This window comes from Onychomys torridus, chromosome 4, assembly GCF_903995425.1.
Source record: "Onychomys torridus chromosome 4, mOncTor1.1, whole genome shotgun sequence".
NCBI classification, from domain to species: Eukaryota; Metazoa; Chordata; class Mammalia; order Rodentia; family Cricetidae; genus Onychomys; species Onychomys torridus.
The window spans coordinates 65802340-65826256 of record NC_050446.1 but is presented as its reverse complement, the minus strand read 5'-3'; the positions used below and the strand labels follow the sequence as shown (position 1 = coordinate 65826256).

Genomic DNA, 23917 nt, shown 5'->3' with positions numbered 1-23917 from the left:
ATGAGTCTTCTAGGCCTAGATTTCCCAAGATGTAAGCTCCCCGAAACTAGTGCTGGCATCTTTGGTCTGTTGTGCAAAGGGCATCCGTAGTACCCCAGAAATTGGTGGACGGATCGGGGAGTTGGAAGGACTCTGGGCATTGTGTGTTCAGCTATAAAATACGCTTGCTATCTTGAAAACAATGAGAGCCTAGGATGTGCCTTGTTCCCTCTCCTTGTTTATTTATTTATTTATTTTTTTTAAACCTGAGGATTGAACCCAGGGCCTTGCTCTTGCTAGGCAAGTGCTCTACCACTGAGCTAAATCTCCAACCCTCCTCTTTTGTTTATCAAGACCCTATTTAAAAGACAGTATGGTCAGACCCAAGCATGAGGTTAGCCTCTGGCCTCCACGTGCACACATGTGCAGGCATGCATGCATGTGTATACACACACACAAACACACGTACATGTGTGTGTGTGTGTGTGTATATGTTATAAATTATGTTGTAACATTTTACTCTTACGCTAACAATGGATGATGGATTAATACCACTACCCTCCACCCCCACCTGGAATTAAACCTAAGGCCTTGGGTTAAAGACAAGCACTCTGTTACTGAGCTGTATGTTCTTCACTGTGATAAAGTAAATTCTTTAGTTTATAAACTGTAAGATTCTTCTGTTTAACAATTATGGATACAGGACACCCTAATGGAACTCTGATGTAGTGTCTTAAGTTTCTTTTTATTCCCAGATTTCTACATACAGCATGGTAAAGCTCTTTTGCTGTCACACATTAGAGAATAAACAGGGTCAGCAGAAAACATGAGATTTAAAAGGTGTCTTATGTGGAAGTTTAGAAAGCTTTGTTCTTTTGATTTCCATCATCTTAAAAGATGCAAGATGATATAGACACTTTGAAAGACTGTTTGATGATTTTCTGAAACTTGAACATACTTTGTTAGGTTTCAGCATTGATACTCCATTTATATCCATGCAAAATCATGAACATGAATAATATATTACTCTTTAAACTTTTTAAAATTTGTTTATTTTATGTATATGAATATTTTAACTGCGGGTGTGTATGTGCACTACATGCATGTCTGGTGCCCGTGGAGGCCAGAAATGGATGCAGAGTCCTCTGGAGCTGGAGTCACAGATTGTTGTTAAATACTGAACTCAGCCTGCCGCAAGAGCAGCAAGTGCTTTTACCACTGTGGCTGTGTTATTAATTGCTAAAACTTGGAAGCAGCTAAGACCCTGTCTTAGGATTACTGTTGCTGTGATGAAAAACCATGACCAAAGTAACTTGAGAAGAAAAGGGTTTACTTCACTCACAGTTCTCTATAAAGTTCATCATCTAAAGCAGTGAGGGCAACAGCCTGAAGGCAGGAGTTGATACAGAGGCTATGGAGGAGTACTGCTTCAGGCTTGCCTGCCCTGCCTTGCTCACTGCTTTCTTACAGAACTCAGGACCACCTGCCCAGGGGTGGGACCACCCACAATGTGCTGGGCACTCTCCCATTGATCACTACTTAAGAAAATGTACTACAAACTTGCCTACAGCTGTTTCCTTAATTGGTTTTCTCCACTCAGGTGATTTTAGTTTGTGTCAATTTGACAAAACTATCCAGCACAGATGTCCTTCAGCACTAAGTGGTTGAATTGTGGTACATCTTGACAATGGAGTTATTTAGAACTAAAAAGAAATAAGCTGTAGACACATGATAAGAATTCAGGAAACCTAAAGACACATTACCAAATGAAAGTTTATTCAAAAAGCTGAGTATGTTGTTTCCAACTATATGACAATCTGGAAAAGGCAAAATTATGGAGACAGTAAAAAAATATCAGAGTTATGGAAGCATAGAAAACATTTTAATTTCAGACTTCAAAGTTTAATACTTTTTTTTTGTGGTTTAGCCTAATGATAATTACACTAATTAAGGTTAAGCAACTATGTGTTTTTGTTTCAGTTTGCACTGGGTGAATGACCTCCCTAGAGCACTTGAACAGGTGAGGAAACTTATGTTGGCTTAGTTTTGTGTTAGTTTATTATCCAGACTGACAAATGTTTCTGTTTTCACTGTTTATAAGTCTTACAGAGAATGGAATGAAACAAAATATTTGTAATGTTCTATGGGCTGGATATACTTGGTACTCTTTGACTTGCAAATATGTACATTAGGTGACATTCCTTGAGAACTTTAAGAATAGTCAGTTGTAGAATTGTTTATATTTATAAAAGATTTAATTACTGTTTAAAATAATATTGGCATCACAAAGCATATCCTTTTGTTTGTCTTTCTTTGAGACAGTGTTTTTCCATGCAGCCATGACTATCCTGCAAGCCATTTTGTAGACCAGGCTGGCCTTGAACTCAGAGATCTGCCTGCCTCTGCCTCATGAGTGCTGGGATTAAAGGTGTACTACCACTGCCTGGCTACAAAGCATATTCTATATTAAAAATTCCTTCTCTCCCTTTATAGCCTGTGAACTTTCTCTGGGTAGGAACTTGTTTATGTTTCTATCTGTCCTGTGCATTACTCTCAGTAAGTGTTAGAGAAATACTTGTAGACTGGTGTTTATCAGTGCACAGAGAGTAGTGGGTAGATGATGGTGTGGCCAAGTGGGGGTGTTCCAAGAGAACAGTTTGAAGGAAGCATGCAGAGCCACGTGAGAACAGGCCGAAACTAGGCTGAAACTCATCAGCTGTCACTTGTACTGCATTTCTTTAGCCAAAATAAACCTCAAGCTCATCCCAGATTTTTAATGGAGTAGGAAATAAATTCCATCTGTTGGTGGGACAGCTTAAAAAAATTTCTTTTTAGAGGGCACAAACAGGAAGAATTATAATTTTGGTGAGCTGTCATTCTTTAAATGTTTTATCTTGTAGTATTTTGTTACTGTAAAAAGCAAATGGTATCTTATAAAATTTCACAACATACAACATCTTGTAGATCCTAGAATCATTAGTGAGTACATTTTCTATCTCTGTTGTTACTATACAACATTACCACACACCACACAGCACTGGCTCTAGGGTTCCACACACAACACAGCACTGGCTCTAGGGTTCCACACACCACACAGCACTGGCTCTAGGGTTCGTGTCTGATGTTATTCACTTCCTGATTTATTTGGCAAAATAAGGTTTGTAGTCATAAAATACTAACTTGAATACATTTATTGTTCTGATGTTTCTGTCTGTGAAGTTTGAATAGTTGTGTTGTATTTATTAAAGATTCATTGTGTCTTAAAACCAGATGGGGTGTTTGTTGGTGCAATGTTTGGTGGTGGTGACACGCTCTGTAAGCATCGGTGCTCATTGCAGTTAGCAGAAACAGAAGGGGAAGGAGGGTTTTCCCCACACATTTCCCGTTCACTGCTGTCAGTGACCTAGGACATCTGCTCGGGAGAGCTGGCTTCGATACTCTGACCGTGGTGAGTACCAGGAGAACCATGTCACCCACTTACTTCATTGCTTGGGCCAGTTGTCCTTGCTCTTTCTTTTTATCTTTTTTTTTTTGGGGGGAGAGTGTCTTGCTATCTTTAGTGTGCATAAGTACAACTTGACTGAATGTTGAGAATATAAACTTTAGCATTTAGCTTCCAGCATAAGTAGCTTAAAAAAATGTACCAGTTTATGAAGAGACTTCTCTTTAAATAAGATGTATTCATTTTGTGAGGGAGGAAGGTGCTCCATGGTCAGAGGACAGATTTTGAGAGTAAGTTCTCTCCTGCTATGGGCTTCAGTACTGAACTCAGTGCTTTACCTGCCAACCCCTTTAAAGGAGACTTTAAAAATACTACTCCAGTAGAATCTTCAAATCCAAGCTAGGTATAATAATGGGTAAGACCACTACAAATGTAGTAATGGGTATCCATTATAGGGGCACTTGTGGTACTGTCCCTACCACCAACTCTCAGTTCAGGCAGACACAAATGACTACATTTTCTAAGTCTAGGCTTAGTTGAGGTAGAACATGCTCTATTTCAGTCCCAATTTCTACAAGAAATGGAGAAGAAACACAGATTCTGCAGAGACTGATGGGATAGCACACTGGATATAACTTACTTTATTTTGGGGAGGTGTTTCATATACTCCAGGCTAATATGGAAGTCACTGTGACTTTGAACTGATCTTTCTGCCTCCACCCACGGTGTACTTTGATCACAGCCATACACACCTGGTTTCAGTGACTGTAACTTGACTCCCTACCCTATCTCTGTACTACTTAAGGGAATTTAGAAGAGGAGCTTCAGTTCTTTAGCATTATATATATATATATATATAAAATGCACTTTTCACCTTGAGAGGCCCTTGTTATTAAATGGCCAAAGGGTATGGGTGCCCTGACTATTGGTATGAAATACCTGCTTTTCTTTTACTCTTTCCTTCTACTCCTAAAACTTTCCAAGAATAAATTTCCAGAAGAGAGGCATCTCCCTTCCACCTCTTCAATCACAGTTGCTCTACAGGACTCATTACTCTCCTCAGATGAGTTGAATAGATTTACTATGATTTCCAAATCCTCTGACAGAGAAACATAACTAAATTTGATTGGAGGTGATTGGAATTTTTTGGTGAAGAAAGCCTCCAGTTGCATAGCTAGAGATGATAAGCATACAATTGAAATAGCTATTAGCTATTTTAGTTAACTTATTGTGAATGCATTTCATAAAATCAAAGAACCCAAAATTACATCATATCCTGTGTATTGATAGAAAGCAAGGGGGTAAACTGGGAGAACCCCTAATCTTAAAACTAGCCTCCAGAGGGGTAAGGGAAGAAACAGCAGATTGTGAGAGTAGGCAAGGCTTTGTCAAGAGCAGAAGACAACCCGAGATGTCTTGCCTGTGTCTGGCTTGACTTCTATAAACTTTTAAATTGCCTAAGTCAATAAATAGTGGTTTTGATGCTGGGTGGTGGCGGCGGCAGTGGTGGCAACCACCTTTAATCCCAGCACTCAGGAGGCAGAGCCAGGAGGATCTTTGTGAGTTCAAGGCCAGCCTGGTCTACAGAGCAAGATCCAGGATAGGCACCAAAAGTACACAGAGAAACCCTGTCTTGAAGAACCAGAAAAAAAAAGTGGTTTTGAGATGTTGAACATCTAAAAAATTAAAAAGCATAGCTTTGTGTTGAAGAACCAACATTACTGATACAAGAAGTTATGCATTAAGGGGTTATTATATTTTAAGACTTTTAAAATTATATAAATAATTCATAAATAATTTTTATTATAAATTCAAAACTACTGATCAATTGAAAAATCCATCATCTTCCTTTAACTCCTCAAATCTTAGCTCTCTTCTGAGAACAGCATTTTTCAAAATTTTAGTCTTTGGTGTTCAAAATTTCAGAATTTGGTTTAATTCCAGCACTTGTGAGGCAGAGGCTGGTGGATATCTGAGTTCAAGGCCACCCTGGTCTACAGAGTGAGTTCCAGGATAGCCAGGGCTACACAGAGAAATCCTGTCTCAAAAAATTGTAACAAACAAACAAAAACTGTTAGCTTATTAGCACTTATTCTTTTAAGACTAAACATGATATATACTACTTGTTATTATGAATTCTCTGCATTCTTATAAAAAAGAACTACACTGAGCTGAAGATATAGCTTAGTGAAAAATTCTTAACCTAGATTCCATAGCTAGCACCACTAGCCAATAAGAATAAAAGTGAAGCAAAAGCTTCTTGAGCCAGCTGTGGTGGGGAATATGTGTAATCTCAGCACTTGGAAGGCAAAGGCAGGGAGTGGGTCATGAAGTTAGATTAGGCTGGAGAACCATGTTTCCAAAAAGCAGTGTCACACTTGAGGGTTTTATGAATTGCCTTAGTGTGTGCTTTAGTAAGAGGGTTGGATTCTAATGTCTGCTCATTGGTAGAACCCTTACCCAGCCTGTGTGAGGCTCTGAGTCCAATCCCCAGCACTATTATGAAAAATGATCTCTCTCTTTCTTCTTCCTCCCTCTACACTCATCCCAGTCGTGCATACTTAAAATACTAGGAAGGAATAATGAAATGTATGTATAGGGAGAAGAGATAGAACAAGGTTTGAAATATAAAGAAATCTCCTCCTGACATCTGAAACTTCATCCCTCTACCCAAGACAGGAACTTGAAGCAACATAGTTATTCAGAAAGAGAATAAATGCATGGATGTTTATTACTCAGCTAATGTTTCTCACTTTTTAAATGTTTTTTAAAAGTTTTCGTACTCTTCTACAATCCATACCCAACCCCCAGGGAACAGTACTGCCCACAGTGGGCCAGGTCTTCGTATATCAAGACAGCTCCCACAGGCAAACATGTTCTAGACAATCCCTCATTGATACTCTTCCCACATGATTCTCCATTGTGTCGAGGTGACATATGTTTTCTTTCTGGTTTAATACCTAATGTGTCCTCTATCTGAGCATAATATGTTAAATGGATGTTTAGAGTTAGGAGATTGAATAGGAACTTGCTCTGTCTACTCCATGCTTGACTTGGTCTTGTGGTACCAAGAATGGCATACCCCTTTGGGAGAATAGTTACAAACAACAACAACAACAACAAGCCGCAGTTGGTGGCAAAGGCTTTTAATCTCAGCAGAGGCAGAGGTAGGCAGATCATTGAGTTTGAGGCCAGGTTGATCTATGTAGTGAATTTCAGAACAGTCTAGGCTACGTAGTAAGATCCTGTCTCAAAAAATAAAGTAACCTCCACAGTATAAAACAGCTACTTCATTTTGTTTTTAAAGAAGAAGCTGGCACCAGTTGTTAGAGTTTTAGGAAGGTAGCATTTGTGAAGAATATTAAAAACAAGACCATTCTTGGTGGAGATAAAGCTCAGTGGTGGATACTTGCCTAGTACTCCTAAGGCTCTGATAAGGGAAATTTCCTGCCTGCCCTGAGAGAGTGATCTGGGAAATAGTTATAGCTTCTTTCCAAAGCTTGATTTTTATTTGTTTGTTTGTGATTGTCACATGAATATTACATTTTCTCTTTTAAAAATAGGATACTGATGAAATTCAAGTTAACTATCCTGGAATGTTTGAATTGATGGAAGATTTAAAAGGTGAGGCATTTGTAGATTCCATTCGAGAGGCATTTTGATGGTGTACTCTATGTCAGAGGTCGGGGTAAGCACTAGGGATCCATTCCTGTAGAGAAAGCACACGGTTGTCTTAGAGCTTATGGTATAAAGTGGAGGATGTGATACTGGAAGAGTTAGATTGGAATTGAGGCTAGTGCTATGAAATTGAGGCTTGTAGCACTGTCTGCTTCTGGAATAATAGAGGAGGAATTTGTTGAAGGGTACATTTTGTGGTAAAATACTTCAGTGACTTCCAGTAGCAACAGTTCATATGTCAGATCTAAGCATGCACACACACACACACACACACACACACACACACACACACACACATTTAAAAACATTACAAACCTTAGATAGTTTAATGAGTTTAGGATTGAAGGTTTAGTTGAGAATAGATCCTGGTCTGGGAGGTTAAAGGAATTTTGTCTGAGAAGATGGCATTTAAGCTAAGTTCTAAAGAAATAAAATGAGTTAACCGGATGAAAATGTGAGAGAAGTGTGTCTCAGGCACAGAGCATAGCATGTTCAAAAGCTTTTTGCAAGAGAACATGGCTGGAACTGGAAAAGGGGCATTTGGCAGAGGACAGTGAGATGGAGAGTTGGATCGGTGGCAAGTGAGAATCAGATCCTGCACAGAACCTTAAAGTCCTGGGGTTCCTTACCTTTGTCTTTATGACTGAGTAACTTACAGAAGCAACTTAAGGGAGAAGTGATGTTGGCTCAGGGTTCAGGGTGTACAGTCTGTCATGTCAGGGTAGACCTTGTGACGGGAGAAAGAGGTGGTTGAGATACCACAGCAGGAAGCCAGAGGTGACTTGGAACCCGCCTACAGTCCACAAGGCTTAGCACCCCAGTTACTCACTTCCTTCAGCTAGACCCTTGCACAGTCTTCCAAAATGGTACCACTAGCTGGAGATTGAGATTTCAAACACAGTGGTGGTGGTGGTGTATGTGTTGGGGGGGGGTTCCATGTTTAATCAATAACAGGCCCTCTTAACATTATTTTCCTTTCCCTGGGTTTGATCTTCAGTACCCAAAACATATTGATAATTTGACTCCCCAAATTCTTAAAATTTGTGGTGGATTTAGTTTTATGAGACTGTGTCTCATGGTTTGGCCTTAGGCTGGCCTTGAACTCAGAGGTATGTTTCTTTGGGCATGGGCTACCCAAATTAATGCATTTTTTCTTGCATACATGTTTGCTGTCTCCTGCTCAAAATTAGGGAAGGCCCTTATCATTAGTTCAGATCCAGAGTGTCAGCTTGGCATTGAAAGTGGCATCATGTAGCTGTACCAGGTTTGTCACTTAGACCTTCCAAAGTCTCTGTAATTGCTTTTTTTTCAAGGTTCATTCCTGTATATACCACACCTACCAAGTGGCCCAGATGTCAGTAGAGAGCTTTTGATTTGTCTCTGCTTGTGGTCATGCCCATGTTGAAGCCAGATTCCTTTGTCTCCATCAGACAAAGGTTCTCAAGGGTTCAGTTTTTCTTTTTCTCTTTTGTATCCCCAACCTGATGCAGTGGCCTTTGTGAAATAAGCATTTGGTAATTGCAGTCTTATAAATTTTGATTACCTGTATCTTTGCTGATCATCCTCTTAACCCTCTGTAGTAATTTGAGTCTCCCATATCACTACAGATCTTCATGAAATAATTACTCAATTAAAAAAAGATTGCCCTTGTCAAGCATTTTAATTGGGAGGAAGCCAAAATATTAATATTTTAATTTTTTTTAAAGATTTATTTTATATGTATGTGTGTTTTGCTTGCTTCTATGTGTTTGTGCCATGTGTATGCCTGGTCCCAGAGGAGGCTAGAAGAAGATGTTGGATCCCCTGAATTTAAGCTTAAATGAATGTGGTTGCTGGGAGTCAAACTCTGGTCCTCTGCAAAAGCAACAAGTATTCCAAACCACCAAGCATCTCCCCAGTACAAGATGCATACTTTTAAGAGTTCATTAGCAAAGGAAGCTTCCTGCAATAAAGTTTGCTAAGAGGTGGTGATTTGGATTTGGGTAAGTGTATTTCAGTTATTTAGGAGGGAAATTTGACAGTTTTTGGTAGATCAGTTGTGGCCTTTGTGAAATAAGCATTTAGTGAATGCAGTCTTACAAATTTTGATTATCTGTATGCCTTTGGTGATGAGCCTCTCATCTGCTGTAGTAACTTGAGTCTCCTACAGCACTGCAGCAGAGTTGACTAGGGGATGGGGAGGCATATATATACATACATACATATATATATATATAATTATATAGAAGAATCTATATCTGTATCTATCTATCTCTATCTATCTATCTATCTATCTATCTATCTATCTATCTATCTATAAGGCAAGAGAATAGTCCCACTAGACGTAAGTGTTTGTGAAAGTTCCCAGATCACAAAGCTGTTTTCCTTGTTACAAAGGAAGTAATACTATATAGAAATACAAATACTAATACAAAGATTGAGGATGATGTAGAAACACTCTGAAATAGTCATTGGAAAGAAAGGTGAACTGACTAGGGAAAAGTTACAGAGTTTGAAGGATTCATTTTAAGTCAGTCAGACTTATGTATCAGTGATGGTTGGCAATGAACAGGGAGGTAGTTGAGTTGGTTTGGACTGAGGTTTTGCTATTTACATGACAGAAATCCAAAAGTGAAAGGTAATTCCCCAAATATAATTGAAATAGTGACCTGAGAGAAAAAGGAAATAGAGGCAGAAGTGAGCTGGGAAGTTGGGTAACAGTTGCTGTAGCTAAGCATTCTCAAAGCAGTCAGAACACGGTTATGGCTGAACTACTTAATCATGCTGAAAGGGCAGGATGACGAAGTTGGAAATGAGATGCTTGGAGAATGATTTGAAGGTAAAGCAGTCATAAATGATAACTCCTTCTGGGACATAGTTCACATAGGAGGCAGAGGTGGAGTGACAGAGCTCATTGGGCATGAAGTAGAGAGAATGGAATTTGATGGACACTAACATTGAAAACCCTTCCTCTTAGATTGGTGGTACAACTAGAGGTGCACAGAAAACTGAGCCAGGTGCCAGACCTTGCAAAGTAGGGGACTGACCGGGGAATAACCTACCAGCAAGCAGGAGAAGGTTATGGCTAAGTGGAACAAGCCTCTAGAGGGAGAGGGTGTTTAACAGGTGGAGGAAGTAATGGCCAGGAAGACACTGAGGACCAACAGCGAAACAGATCCTACCTCCCAACTTAGATGACTGTGACTTATAAGTAATGAATACCTTCCACCGAGAGATTTCCAACTGCTTTCCTTTGTGAACTACTTGTTCACGTGTTCCCTCTCTCTCTCTCTCTCTCTCAATCTCTCCCCCCCCCCCCCACACCACACTTCATTAATAGCATGGATGATTTTGAGGAGTTAAAGTTGGGGTCTGTAAAACAGAATTATGCTTACCTAAGGAAGCCTTTATCTGGTTCTGAAAGTTGTAATATGTTTTGAAATAATGAAATTTATAAAATTGTTTTCCTGTTCTTTTATTTATAGACTTATGGTTTTTACAAACACCTGCTTTTTTTTAGTAGCCCTCTTGGTGACTGCGTTGCTCCTGTGTTAAGTGAGAAATATTAGGGCTAAGGAGAACAGTTGAATCTGAGTGGCAGAAATAGGTGCCAGACTCTTGTCTGCTGCCCTGGCTTCTTCATTGACCCCTGTTGCTTGTTGTAGTTTCTTATTAGTGATAAGGTTCTGCCCTATGTGCTTCTGTTACTTGCCTGTTTATCACAAGACCCATTTCACATGTTTAGCACTCTTCTGAGTGTGGACTTACACTGTCATGTTAACAGAGGGAAATGCTCATAGCCAAAAACTTACCATTGTGGTCCCTTTTCATCATGAAATAAAGGACTGGTAGGCTATAGATTTAGACTCAAGGTGATAAAGATAATAGAACACAGAAACTATTTTTTGAACACTTCCTCAAATACTGAAAACACTGATAGAATCATGGAGCCCTTTTACATAAAATCTTGAGACATGATAATGAACTTACTATTTCTCATTTTAGGCTTCAATGATAAATCTTCAAATAGACTGTTTATTTTGTACTGGTCTACAATAAATGCTGTGCTCATGATTCATTTCAAGAAAGAAAATAAGAAGAGACAAGAAATTAGACCTATCAGTTGGAAAAGGTTACTGCCCACTGATGTAAAAATATAGTAATTCTCTGCAGGTCTCTGACGCTTCTTTCTTTCTTTCCATGTGTGGGTGGTCCCCTGCTCCACACTGGTGTGTGTTTCTAGGGATCAGAAATCCCTAACATTGCACATATAAAGCAAGTGGTCTACCACTGAGCTACTTCTCTAGCCTCTGATGTTTTTGAGACAGTCTGGCTATGTACCTCAAGCTACCCTTGATCTTGCTTCGGATCACAGGCTGACCCTAGACTCACTGTCTGCCTGCCTCTACCTCTCAGTGCTGGGGTTATAAGTATATACCATTGTATCTGGCTTAGATTTTGCTAGTACCTTGATTTACAGGTGAACATATCAAGGCATAAGTACCTTGTCTGTAGTCATGCTAAACTTGGAACTAGTTGCTTGAATCTACATACTGTATATTAAATATAGATAAATCCTAAAAACAGTGAAATTGGCCTTTTTTTTATCTAGTTAAATGCCATAATTTTAATGCTATAGCTACTTGTATTTTTAAAAATTATTTTATTAGTTTTTTGAGAATTTTATACAATATATTTTGATCATATTCACTCTCCTAAAGATCCACCCACCTTCCCTTCCCACCCAGTTTTGTGTCCCCGCACCCCCCTCCCCAGCCTCCCAACTGAAGGTCCATTTGTGCTACTTAGATCTGTGGCCTTCTGCTGGATTGTGGTTGGCTTCTCAGTGGCTACACTCTTAGAGAAAACTGACCCTTCCTCTCCCAGCAGTTAACAATGGCTATTAGTGCCTCAGGTAGGGGTGGAACATTGTATCCAGTTCTACTCTCTATGCTGGGACTTAATTTGGTTTGGGCTTGCCAGGTCTTGGGCATGCTGTCATACTGGTTCAAATGTGCAGCTGCCCTGCTGTGTCCAGAAGACACTGTTTCCTTCTTTTTATCCATTACCTGGCTTTTACGTTCTTTCTGCTTCCTCTTCATCAATGATCCCTGAGCCTTTGGTGGAAAGGGTTTGGTATATGTATTCCATTCAGAACTGAATATCTACAGTGTCTAATTCTCTGCACCATGGCCAGTTGTGGGTCTCTGTGTTACTATCTACTGCAAGCAGAAGCTTCTCTGATGAGGGTGGGGAGATGCCTTAATCTGAAAGGGAGGTCTGGAAGAGGTACAAGAAGTCAGGTGTGGGATACATGGTGTCTTAGTTACAATTCTACTGCTGAGAAGAAACACCATGACCAAGGCAACTGTTATAAAAGAAAGCTTTTAACTAGGGATTTGGTTGTGGTTTCAAAGGTTTAGTTCATTATCATCATGGCAGGGAGTTTGGTGGTAGGCAGGCAGGCATGGAGCTGAGAGCTCACATCCTGATCTACTGGTAGGCAAGCAAGGAGAGACACTGGGCTTGGCATGGGCTTTTGAAACCTCAAAGCCCACCTCAGGTGACACACCTCCTCCAACAAAGCCACACCTATTCCAGCAAGGCCATACCTCTTAATCCTTCCCTAACAGTTCCACTAACAGGGAACCAAGCATTCAGATACTGCTACAGCGGGCATTCTCATTCAAGGGCTATTTTCTTCAAACCACTGTACATGGTCTTCCTACCACCAGGCAGGCCACTGTATTTTTAACCACCTTCTAGACTAAGTTTTAAAACCTTTCTGGTTCCCCAGAAGGGGGCCTCAGGCCCTTTCCCAATTGGTAATGCCTGTCCCCTAGGGTTTTAAATAGGTCTTACATTTTGAGGAACTGTTCCTAATGCTTACCCTTGAGAGAGATATCTCTACTGTGAGGCCTTTTACAAAAGTCACATATCTTTGATGTTCTTTTTAATCTGTATGTAGATTAAGAATTATATAAAGATAATGTGTAAAAATGCCGTTTGAGAAAGTGGACAAAAATACTAACTGCTGGATTTTATATTTATTCATTTACTGTTTATTGAGCATTTGCTGTGTGCCAACTTCTCAGCCAGTGGTAGAGATACATAGTTTCTGATCTCAAGTTGCTAATATTCTAAATGAAAGAACTCCCAAGATAGACAGACAAACCTCCAGCTGTAAAATAAGAGAAACACAAAGGATTTGGCATTAAATTTGCTTACGATGTCAGGGAGTCACCTGTAGAAAAAGCTGAGCCTAAGCTAAAGTGAGTTGCCCAGGAGGATGCAGTATAGGAGAATTTGGAGGGGGAGCATAGGGCACGGTGTGTATAAAACCATGGGGTGGAGAGATTGTTATGTCTATCCTAATCTTATGTTGGGGGAACTACTGTAGTAATATTGTTTACGTGTATAGAAGAGGCAGATGATGGGGAATGACAGAAGACCAGAAGCTTCTAGATGTTTTTCAGATGAGCCTTACAGTTTGTTCAGAGAATGTTCCACAGAGATGAGTCAGATTTGAGTATAGTAGAAGAGCACTGTTTGCATGCTTATAAGGCGTGGTTTATAGTAAGGCAAGATTGGAACTAGCATGATCAGTATGTCCTGATACATGAGGAAATTAAGGCACAGACAGGTAAGGAGCGTGCCCAAGTTGTATTTAGTAGAGGCAGACAGCTTAAGTCATTTATAGTCTAAAGTCTCAGCTGCTTACCCTGTGGGAAAATCCAAGGGGAATGGGACTTGGAGGGGCTTGGGTGCTTCCAGGGGGACTGCTGGGTCCACTGGAAAGTGATATCTTACCAGTTGGCTTTTGTATTCTACATCTGTGTTGTGTTTTTTTTCCAAATAGTTGAGGGATGTCTCATTTTAGCTGCCATTATTATTAATTCACAGAAAAAAGTCCAGAACTTGACCTAATTTTACAAACAAGTTGCATTATCAGCATGAGAAATTTTCAAGGCTTTCACAGTGGTTTTAAGGTAAGTTCAGTTTTTTTAAAGGCAATACTCATCATTGTTCCAATAATAACATATTAAAGTTTGTTTTTAATAAGCAATTGAATTTAACCTTAAAAACACTGTGAGAAGTCTCAGCCTTCTGGCCAAGATCAAATATGAAAACACTGAGACTCTTAAGCAGTTCCCTGCCAGCTGGTCTTATCCCAAGCTCAGGTTGAGCCTGCTGTCTTTGCTAGGTGGTTGTCAGTAAAGCTTCCCCACAGTGTGCTCTATAATATTCCACTTTAAAGATGAAAAACTGGGTATAATAAAGGCTGAATCCTAGTTTCTAAAGTTGTGATCCCCAGTCCAGCTTCTCTTGAGTACTTCACAAGGAAAGGGGTATTGAGTAAGGCAATGCCCATCCCTGAGGAAGACTGGGATTGCTGTTGATGCTGTGTAGAGTGCTCTTGACTTATCTATAACTGAGCTGGGTCACACCCACAGTGGTGGAATGTGCCTAATGATCTTATTTAGAATATGCAAGGGATTAATTGTTTGGAAAGCACTTTAGAATGTCTAGTAGTGCATTCTGTGTTGTGTATGCATTTACTACATGTGATGTGTAAGGAAGGCAGGGCAGTGGAAAGTTGAACAGAAACTAAAGTCCATCATTGGTAATATTGTTGCAGTGTGAACCCTAGTTTACTTTTGGTCACTGTGTGATTGATATTCACTAAGTGGGAGAATGCTTTTAAGATGGATTTTAGTGGGTCTAAAATATTTTTTTAAGATTTGTTTTTATTTTGTGTGGATACCCATAGAGGCCAGAAGAGGACAGTGGATCCCAAAACTGGAATTACTGGAAGTTATGAGTTTCTGATATAGATACTGGGAATTGAACTCAGGTCCTCTGGAAGAGCAGTATGTGATCTTAACCACTGAGCCATCTCTCTGGCCCTCAGTGTTTTACTTTGGTTGCAGGTTGTTTGTGTACTTGAAAAAGGATCTCATATAGCTGAGGATGACCCTGAGATCACAATCCACTTGCCTCTGTTTCTTCAGTTCTGGGATTGTAATGTGTATTTACAAATTATCATTTATACCCAGCCACAATTTTTTATTAACTTACTAATTTGTAGCTATTAATAATTTATATGAATTGGGACCATTAAACTCACAAAATACAGGACATTGGGTTTATTAGAATCAGTGTCTCCTTAAAAGCCAGAAGAGGGTGTAAGATCCGTGGAGCTGGAGTTATAAGCTGCTGTGCCCTGCCTGATGTGTTTTGGGAACCAAACTCAGGTCCTCAGCAAAAGCAATGTGTGTACTTAACTGAGCAATCCCTCCAGCCTCCTTGTTGACTGCTTTTAAAAAATCCATTGAAATAAAATTTGAAATGTTATTATTAAAATTTTATTTAAATAAAAATTTAAAATAGGTTACTATTTTTAGACTATTGAAGTAAATGAATGAATCTTTTCTTGATTAGTGAAGTAAGTAGTAGACACTTGGTCTTTTTTTTTTTTCCTGAAATAGGCTTTCTCTGAAGCCCTGGTTGTCCTGGAACCAGTTCTGTAGAGCACAGTGGCCTTGAACTCACAGAGATCCACCTGCCTCTGCTTCCCAAGTGCTGGGATTAAAGGCATGCACCACCATATCACTGCCCAGCATGTAGTAAATTGTAATATTAAGAATAATTATAATATTTTAAAATTCCTTTATTTTGTAGAGTGATCTTAAACATGGCCTTTCCAAATAACTTTAAATTTAAATATATCCATAAAGAAAGATGCATAATATTAATTGATATTACATTAATTTATCTTTTATCTTTATTTTTGCAGGCCTCTGTGTGTGTGTGTGTGTGTGATATGCTTGTGTGTGCATATGAGTGTGTGTGCAGCCTCCAGGTGTGTACACATGTGGTTGCCAGAGGTCATTGTCAGCATCTTCTGTTGCTCTCTTTTTTTCTCTCTCACTGAACCTAGAGCTCACTAGTGTGTAGTGGATAGCCATCCCAGCATTGGCCTGGAAGTTCCAACCCCCATTGAGGCTTCGGTAATGGTCACGCCCACAAGGCAGGGCGGAGGAGGAAGCAGAAGACCAAGGATCGGGAGGAAGTCTCTTGCTTGGTTCTGGGACCCTGGACGCTGGAGGTAGACCGAGCAGAGTTCTCCAGAGAACACCGCCAGACTGTGCTATACCTTTGCCAGTCCCTGCAGCCTACCCCTTTAATTGTAAGTTACCCCACAAAATAAACCTTCCTTTTAACTATGTGGAGTGGCCTTAATAATTTCACCAATATCTGGCGCCCAATGTGGGGCACGAACCCATGACCCTGAGATTAAGAGTCTCATGCTCTACCGACTGATGGACTTCACAGAACCCCTCAATATAGTCACTGATTCTCAATATGCAGAGAGAGTTGTTTTACACATTGAAACTGCTGAATTTATTCCTGATAATACAGAATTAACTTCATTATTCATACAATTGCAGGAAATCATCAGAAAAAGGGAAGCAATCCAAAAGGTATACAAAGAAATGAAATTTGGCAGATGGATGTGTTTCATTTTGCAGAATTTGGAAGATTAAAGTATGTACACCATGCCATTGACACCTATTCAGGATTTCAGTGGGCAACTCCTATGAGTTCTGAAAAGGCTGATTCTGTGATTACACACCTATTAGAAGTTATGGTCATCGTGGGAATACCTATACAAATTAAGACAGACAATGCCCCAGCATATGTCTCCAATAAAATGAGACAGTTCTTTGCTTATTACAATATAAAGCATGTTACAGGTATACCACACAATCCCACAGGCCAAGCAGTCATAGAAAGATCCAATCGAACTTTAAAGGATATGCTAAATAAACAGCAACAGGTAACAATGACTCCTAGAAATAGATTGCACAGTGATTTATTAACCTTGAATTTTCTCAATGCTGATGAGAAAGGAACAACAGCTGCGGAGAGACATTGGACGACAGACAAAACTCCTGAGCTAAACCAACTGGTTTATTTCAAAGATGTGTTGACCTCAGAATGGAAATCTGGATATGTCCTACGTTGGGGAAGGGGTTTTGCTTTTGTTTCCACAGGAGAAGAAAAGCTATGGATACCAACAAAATTAATAAAAATTTGATTCAAACAGGAGAAACCCCTTGATGAGGAGAAGTAAAAGATCATCCACCAATGTGACATCTCTTCAGGTTGTGAGAAAAATTTAACAATCAAAGGTTGGGGTAGGGTTCTGTTTTTGTCTTTCCAGGATAATGGAAATACCCTTCTTCCAGAAATCATAAGGCCTTTGATATCCAGATGTTTACAGCAGAAAGAAAGAATCTATTGGTACCAATCTACACAGGGTAAGATATCACTGTCTAACATCTATATCTCTATCAATCTAGAATAGTTGTGGTTCCAATTTAATTATAAACCAAGCTGGCTTTGGAGATGGAATTGGCTCACTCCTTCTCTAAACCCAAGCATACTGATAAAAGAAAAGGTTGAGAGATTCTTCAGTCCCATATCAGAAGAGCCCTCTGGTGTGAGACAGAAGGAAACCAATTATAAGGGACCATTATCTTCAAGATTCTAATTCTCTCCATGCTTACTCTTGATTTCTTGGAATCCTTTCTTACATGTCATAACATCTTTAAATCCAAAATTTCCATTCTGATAAAAAATAAGTTTTTTCCAATAGCAATCTCTGAAGTCTCCAGAAGGAAGATGGGGCCCCAACAACAACAACTCTACCCAATCCAGAATGATGCCATGGTAATCATCATCATACTACACTTCTTGCCAGAATTTCAGACAATCTTACCCATTACTCTGAGAGTTGCTGCAGAATCTACAGTTAGTCTAACTGAGATTTAACTATCTGATCACAACAGAGATACCATTGCCCCCTAAACAGCAGGAAGCAATTCTAAGAAAACAATGCCCCTTATCCCTAAGGTTTCATATTTCTCAGGTTTATGGATAATGGTTCTAGGGTTGGGGGGTGGAAGAAACTGTTAAACTCAGTATTCTCCTTAAGGAAAGAAAATATGTCTCAAAAAAAAAAAGGGAAAAGAAGAAATGGAATGGATAGGTATAAGATATTATGGTAGACTATCATATACATTAGTAAACAAATTTAGTAATATAGCAGCCTTTGCACTGTTATGAATTCTTATATGTTGATACAAATATAAACTTTTTACATTCCTATTTAAGATAATTTGTATATTGATACAAATACAGAACTATGTTTGTTATATTGTACACATATTTTTACTCTTATTTGAAATATTTGTATATTGATACAAATGTGAATTTATATCTGTCATACTGTATGTATGTTCTACTTCTGTTTAAGATATTCTGTATACTGATATATGTTTAGGATTATTATTATATTGCACTATACATTCCTACCTCTGTTAAAGATATTTTGTGTATTGTCACAATTTAAGTCATTGTCCTTTTACTGTACATTTGCTTACAGACTGTTTGCCTTATTTACAGGAAGCTTAGTCCTTAGATTGTTTAGGTAGATAAGACTTACAGAGTTATTGTCACCTATGCTTGTCATATCCAGATTTATAAATGCATAGGTCAGATGGACAGGTAATCTTCAAACACTTCATAGACCTAGAGAATATGGCATTTAAATAACTTAGAATTCTGTTGACGTGAGACACAATTGCTCCTGGCAGCACCAATTTGATCCCGAGAGAATGTTGGGCTTCTAAGACTTTTCCATTTGGAAGTTTGTCTTCTTGGCACAAAATGGCCTACTGGGCAAAGAACTGCCCTTGCCTCAACTGCTGACAGTACAAATGCTGTCCTTTCTGGACAAGCGGGACACAAGGAAAGCGACCACTATACTTTGCCAAGACAGGGTAAGATGGTCTTTTAAAATTCCTGCTTCTGAAAATGGTCTGTCAGATACTCTAGGCCTGTAGCCAATTTGAATGCACCAACGATGCTGAGAAACATTAGGTGACTGTCCAGGCTGCTAGCTGTCTCTGTCTACTCTTGCAAGACTCCCGAAAGTTGCTTGTGTCCTTCTTCCATTTCTCAGGTATTATTATATTCCTTCTCAGGTCTTTGATGAGGTTGGAGATTAGCAGTTATAGTTACAACTTAGTATATATACATATATAATATCTTAGATAGAATATATTAAGTATTAGACTCAGGTTCTTTAGGATAGGACACCTTTTGGAATGATCTTTGTAACATGCCACCTACCCATGCCCTAGACTTCCCTGGATTTTACTATGTGTTTTTTGCTTGATATTGTTTGCACTTATTGTAATTCCATCTTATCTGGGTCATTATCCCTCATTACTCCTGGACAATATTTGATAACCATCTCTTTGTATATAGTCTTGTATTAGGTTAGAACTTTCTTATTTAGACAAAAGGGGGAGATGTAGTGGATAGCCATCCCAGCATTGGCCTGGAAGTTCCAATCCCCATTGAGGCTTCGGTAATGGTCACGTCCACAAGGCAGGGCGGAGGAGGAAGCAGAAGACCAAGGATCGGGAGGAAGTCTCTTGCTTGGTTCTGGGACCCTGGACGCTGGAGGTAGACTGAGCAGAGTTCTCCAGAGAACACCGCCGGACTGTGCTATACCTTTGCCAGTCCCTGCAGCCTACCCCTTTAATTGTAAGTTACCCCACAAAATAAACCTTCCTTTTAACTATGTGGAGTGGCCTTAATAATTTCACCAATACTAGTGTGCTAGACTAGCTGCTTCAAGGATTACTGCCACACTTGGCTGCTCCAAGGGTTGCCACCACACCTGGCTGCTTCAAGGGTTACCATCACACCTGGCTTCTTCTTCTTTTTTAATTTTATTTTCCCTAGAATTTCTTTCTTTCTTTTCTTTTCTTTTCTTTTTTTTTCTGGAGCTGAGGACCGAACCCAGGGCTTTGTGCTTGCTAGGCAAGCGCTCTACCACTGAGCTAAATCCCCAACCCCTTTTTTATTTATATTTTTTGAAGACTAGGTTTCTTTGTGTAGCCTTGGCTGTCTTGGAACTCACTCTGTAGACTAGGCTTGCTTCAAACTCACAGAGATCCTCCTGCCTCTGCCTTCCAAGTACCAGGTAAACTTGGCTTATTATGTGGGTGCTGGAGATTATGGTTATACGGTAAGCACTGTATCCATTAATTCATATCCCCAGCCTCTTGAACACGTGTTAGGCAAGCACTGTACCACCTAGCTATCTCTAACTCTACAATAGTAATTGTCAATAATTAGCCTCTGACCATCAACTTAGAGAAACAGTTTGAAATTTTAAAATAAGGAAAGAGGTCTGAAGATTAATTTTAAAATGCTAAGAAAAGTGTCTTTGACTTTGCACAGCCTTGGTGCAGGGAGGAGGGGTTTGGACCTGCCTCAACTGAATGTACCAGGCTCTACTGACTACCCATGGGAGACGTAGCCTTGGAGGAGGTGGGAATGGGGGATGAGTTGGGGGGAAATTGGGAGGAGGGAGGACAGGAGAATCTGAGGTTGATATGTAAAATGAATAGAAAATCTCTTAATAAATTAAAAAAAAAGACGTGTCCCTTTGAGGAATGCACATAATTTTTAAATCTAGTGTTAGTAAAATATCACAAAATTTGAAGACATGGCTTTGGTCATATCTAATGAGTCGTACAGCCAGCCTTCTTCCAAGTTTCCCTCTTGTAATTATACGTGCTGCTTACAAGGAGGGAGGCACCGTGTCACAGTGTCACAGCTAGGAGGGATGTAAGATGTGATTTTCTTTGAAAGGCACTTGTCAATGCTTGTAACCTATCTAGAGTCTAGTGGCATTTGCTGAGCTGCCTTACTACGTACAGACTGTGGCTGTTGTGGGAAGAAGCATCCTGGGGCTTACCTCCTGAGAATTTCTTACCTGACTAATAATGAAGAGGTTTCAAGCAGATTTGCCCCAGTCAGTAAGCAGCATCGCTATAATCTAAAGGTGGATGAGACTGAGGATGGTACACTCTTGGATAAGATAAGATGTATCATGTCTTTATTCTGAGCTGCCAGGGTATTTGCAGTATTTTCTCAAACCGAAGTCTATTTTTAGGTATGGGTGAGAGCAACTGTTCTTGGAACAGAAAAGCTCTGCTGCACCGAGACACGATCCTGGTATCTGCAGCGGTTTACAGAGGGGAGCCACCCACGCTGTCTACCTGCACTCACAGAGGGGTTTGTGCTGAGTGGTGTTTGCTCCGCAGTGCTAGTTCCTTCTTGTAAGGTACTGTCAGGCTTCATGGTTTTTCCCTCTCCAAACACAGAGCCTGTATCTCTGTATCTGTTTGCACACAGCTCGTTTCCATCATGTTGCTTGTCTGTGTTAAGACTTCCTGGGTGAGGCACTCATTCTCAGTTCTGCGGCTATCCTAAGACCCGTTTCTCTTTGAAGTAGGTGATTGTTATTGAGCAGGTACTTCTTCTCACCTGATTGTTTCCAGAATTTAACTGTGTGTGTCTTTTTAGAAATGTCCAGAAATGAAGATGGTTCCATACCTGCCACATACCAGATCTTCCACATGATAGGATGGAAATACCATGACTCTCAGGTAGCCTTATTAAGGCATCACTTTTCTTAGAGGGTTTGTGTTTCTCTTTGTTTTCCATTGCTGATTAACTTAGGGTATATTATATTATGCATAACATGATTGGGGGTGTGCTGGGCAGGGCTTATCTATAGCTAATATCTTTCTCTCATTTTTATTGTTTTCAGGCAAGGCCAGCTGAAAGAGTTTCTGCAACCGTGTCATTTGGAGAGCTAGCAAAACTAAATGATGTCATGTCACAAGGAAAAAAACCAATAAATATTATTTTATTCATTTGTAATGAATTCCAGAATTTTCATCAGAAATGAGTAACTTTCACATCTAAATTATTACATTTTGAAGCAAGAAGCAACATATTAAGCTATTTGCTAGCAATCTAATACTAATCCAGGTTCGGTAACTGTTCCAGGTTCTCATTGGTTCTATTTATGTAAGGATACTGTTACCTAGTGATTTGGGCATCTTTGCAGATTCAGCCTGTAAACAAAGGAAATGTTTTCCTTGCAGGTGGGAGGAAGAACCTAGAAATACGTGTGCATATGTAAATACATGATTTGGTAGGAAAACATTGTTCACACTAGCATTCTGTACCTTTCTGCCTTCTGGTCCTTTGTTATCTCTGTGGGAGGATCACAGCTCTGAAGGTGAGAAGAGGAACAGATTGCTAGGTTCTGGAGAGTTCTTATGCAGGACAATGAAAACACGTTTCCTAGCGACTGCTGTAGGCAACAAAGCCAAAATGATTTCTTACACTTTTCTTGTTTGTCTGTTTTTGGAGACAGGTCTCACTATGTAGCCTTAGCTGACCTGGAACTCACTGTGTAGACCAGGCTGGACTCAAACGCAGAGCTCCATCTGCCTTTAGTGCTCAGATTCGGCATGCTCTACCACACCTAGCTAGTTGTTGCACTTTTGACTTATCTAGATGACCCGAGAGTCTGTACATTTTCCAAAGCTACTGTGCTGTTATAGATTTTAGGAGAGCATCTCTTTACCAGATCCACCTCCTTTCCCTGGGTGTGTTACTTTTGTTGTTGTTAGTTTTGATTTTGTTTTTAAGATTTTTAGAGTTTTGTTTTATGTATATATGTATTTTGCCTGCCTGTCCATGTGCATGCTGGGTACCTAGAAAGACCAAAAGAGGGCATTGGATCCCCTGGAACAATGTCAATGGTGATTAACAACCATGTGGGTGTTGGGAACCAAACCTGGATCCTCTGTAAGAGCAGCCTGTGCTCTAACCATTGAGCCATCTTCCCAGCTCCTCCTCCCTCATTTTAAAAGCAACCAACCTTCTTTTTTTTTTTTTAACTTCTAGGGTCTAAGTAGGATCACAATGAGTTTGTACATTATTTTATCTTAAGAGAAGAAACATTTTAAAGAATTGCAAAGGCCAAATCTCATGTAAAATCCTGGTATAATGCTTAAACAAGCCATTTACAGTCATGCTTTCCTTTCTTAATTTTAGACCTGTTGCAGTATTATCCTAATCCAAGTTTACTGTCTTGTCATCTCATGGTCAGAAAATGTGGAAGCAGTGAAATGTGCCACAGGGCTTCTTGTTGGAACATTTGGTCACTGCTCCTGTTTGGGGAGTGTGTGGAATCTTAGGAGATGGGGCCTGGCTAGAGGAATTGGCCACTAGTGGGCCACTTGTGTTTGTGCGCACATGCACGCTTGCTTGTGTGTATGTGTGTGTGTATGTGTGTGTGTGTGTGTGTGTGTGTGTGTGTGTGTGTGTGTAACTGGAGTTAAAATTGGTCGTGAGCAGCCACATGAGTGCTGAGAACAGAACCTAGGTCTTCTATAAGCATAGCAAATACTCTTAATGCTTGCTGAGCCAGCTTTCCAGCCTGAAGTAAATATTTAAAATTCTTTATTATTTACACTTATTTATTTTCTTGTGTTAGAGGGGGCACACCTGTTGTAGTCAGAAGACAGCATGCAGGAGTTGGTTCTCTCCTTTAAACATACAGGTTCCTGGGATCAATCTGAGGCACTCAGGCTTGGTGGCAAGCACTTTTACCTGCTGCCATCTCACTGGCTTTGAATTAAACATTTCTATTTTTTTCAATCCCCTTTCATAACATTTTCATCCACTAGGTGGAAACAACAATAAAAAATTATTATATATATGTATAGTATACATGTTTATATATGTGTATATGTATACATTGTATATATGTATGTGTATTATATATAAGTGTTGCAGACATGTTATCTGATTATGTAGTTCTTAGGTAGGGATGGAATACTAAATATTATTTTACCTTGGATTGTCTAGGAAAGAAAAAATATGAGTACA

At 39.6% G+C, this 23917-nt stretch overlaps 1 pseudogene; it reads left to right on the top strand.

Moving 5' to 3' along the window:
* Positions 1–7: 7 nt before the first annotated feature.
* LOC118582774 lies at positions 8–21885 on the top strand (annotated as a pseudogene).
* The last annotated feature ends 2032 nt before the right edge of the window (positions 21886–23917 follow it).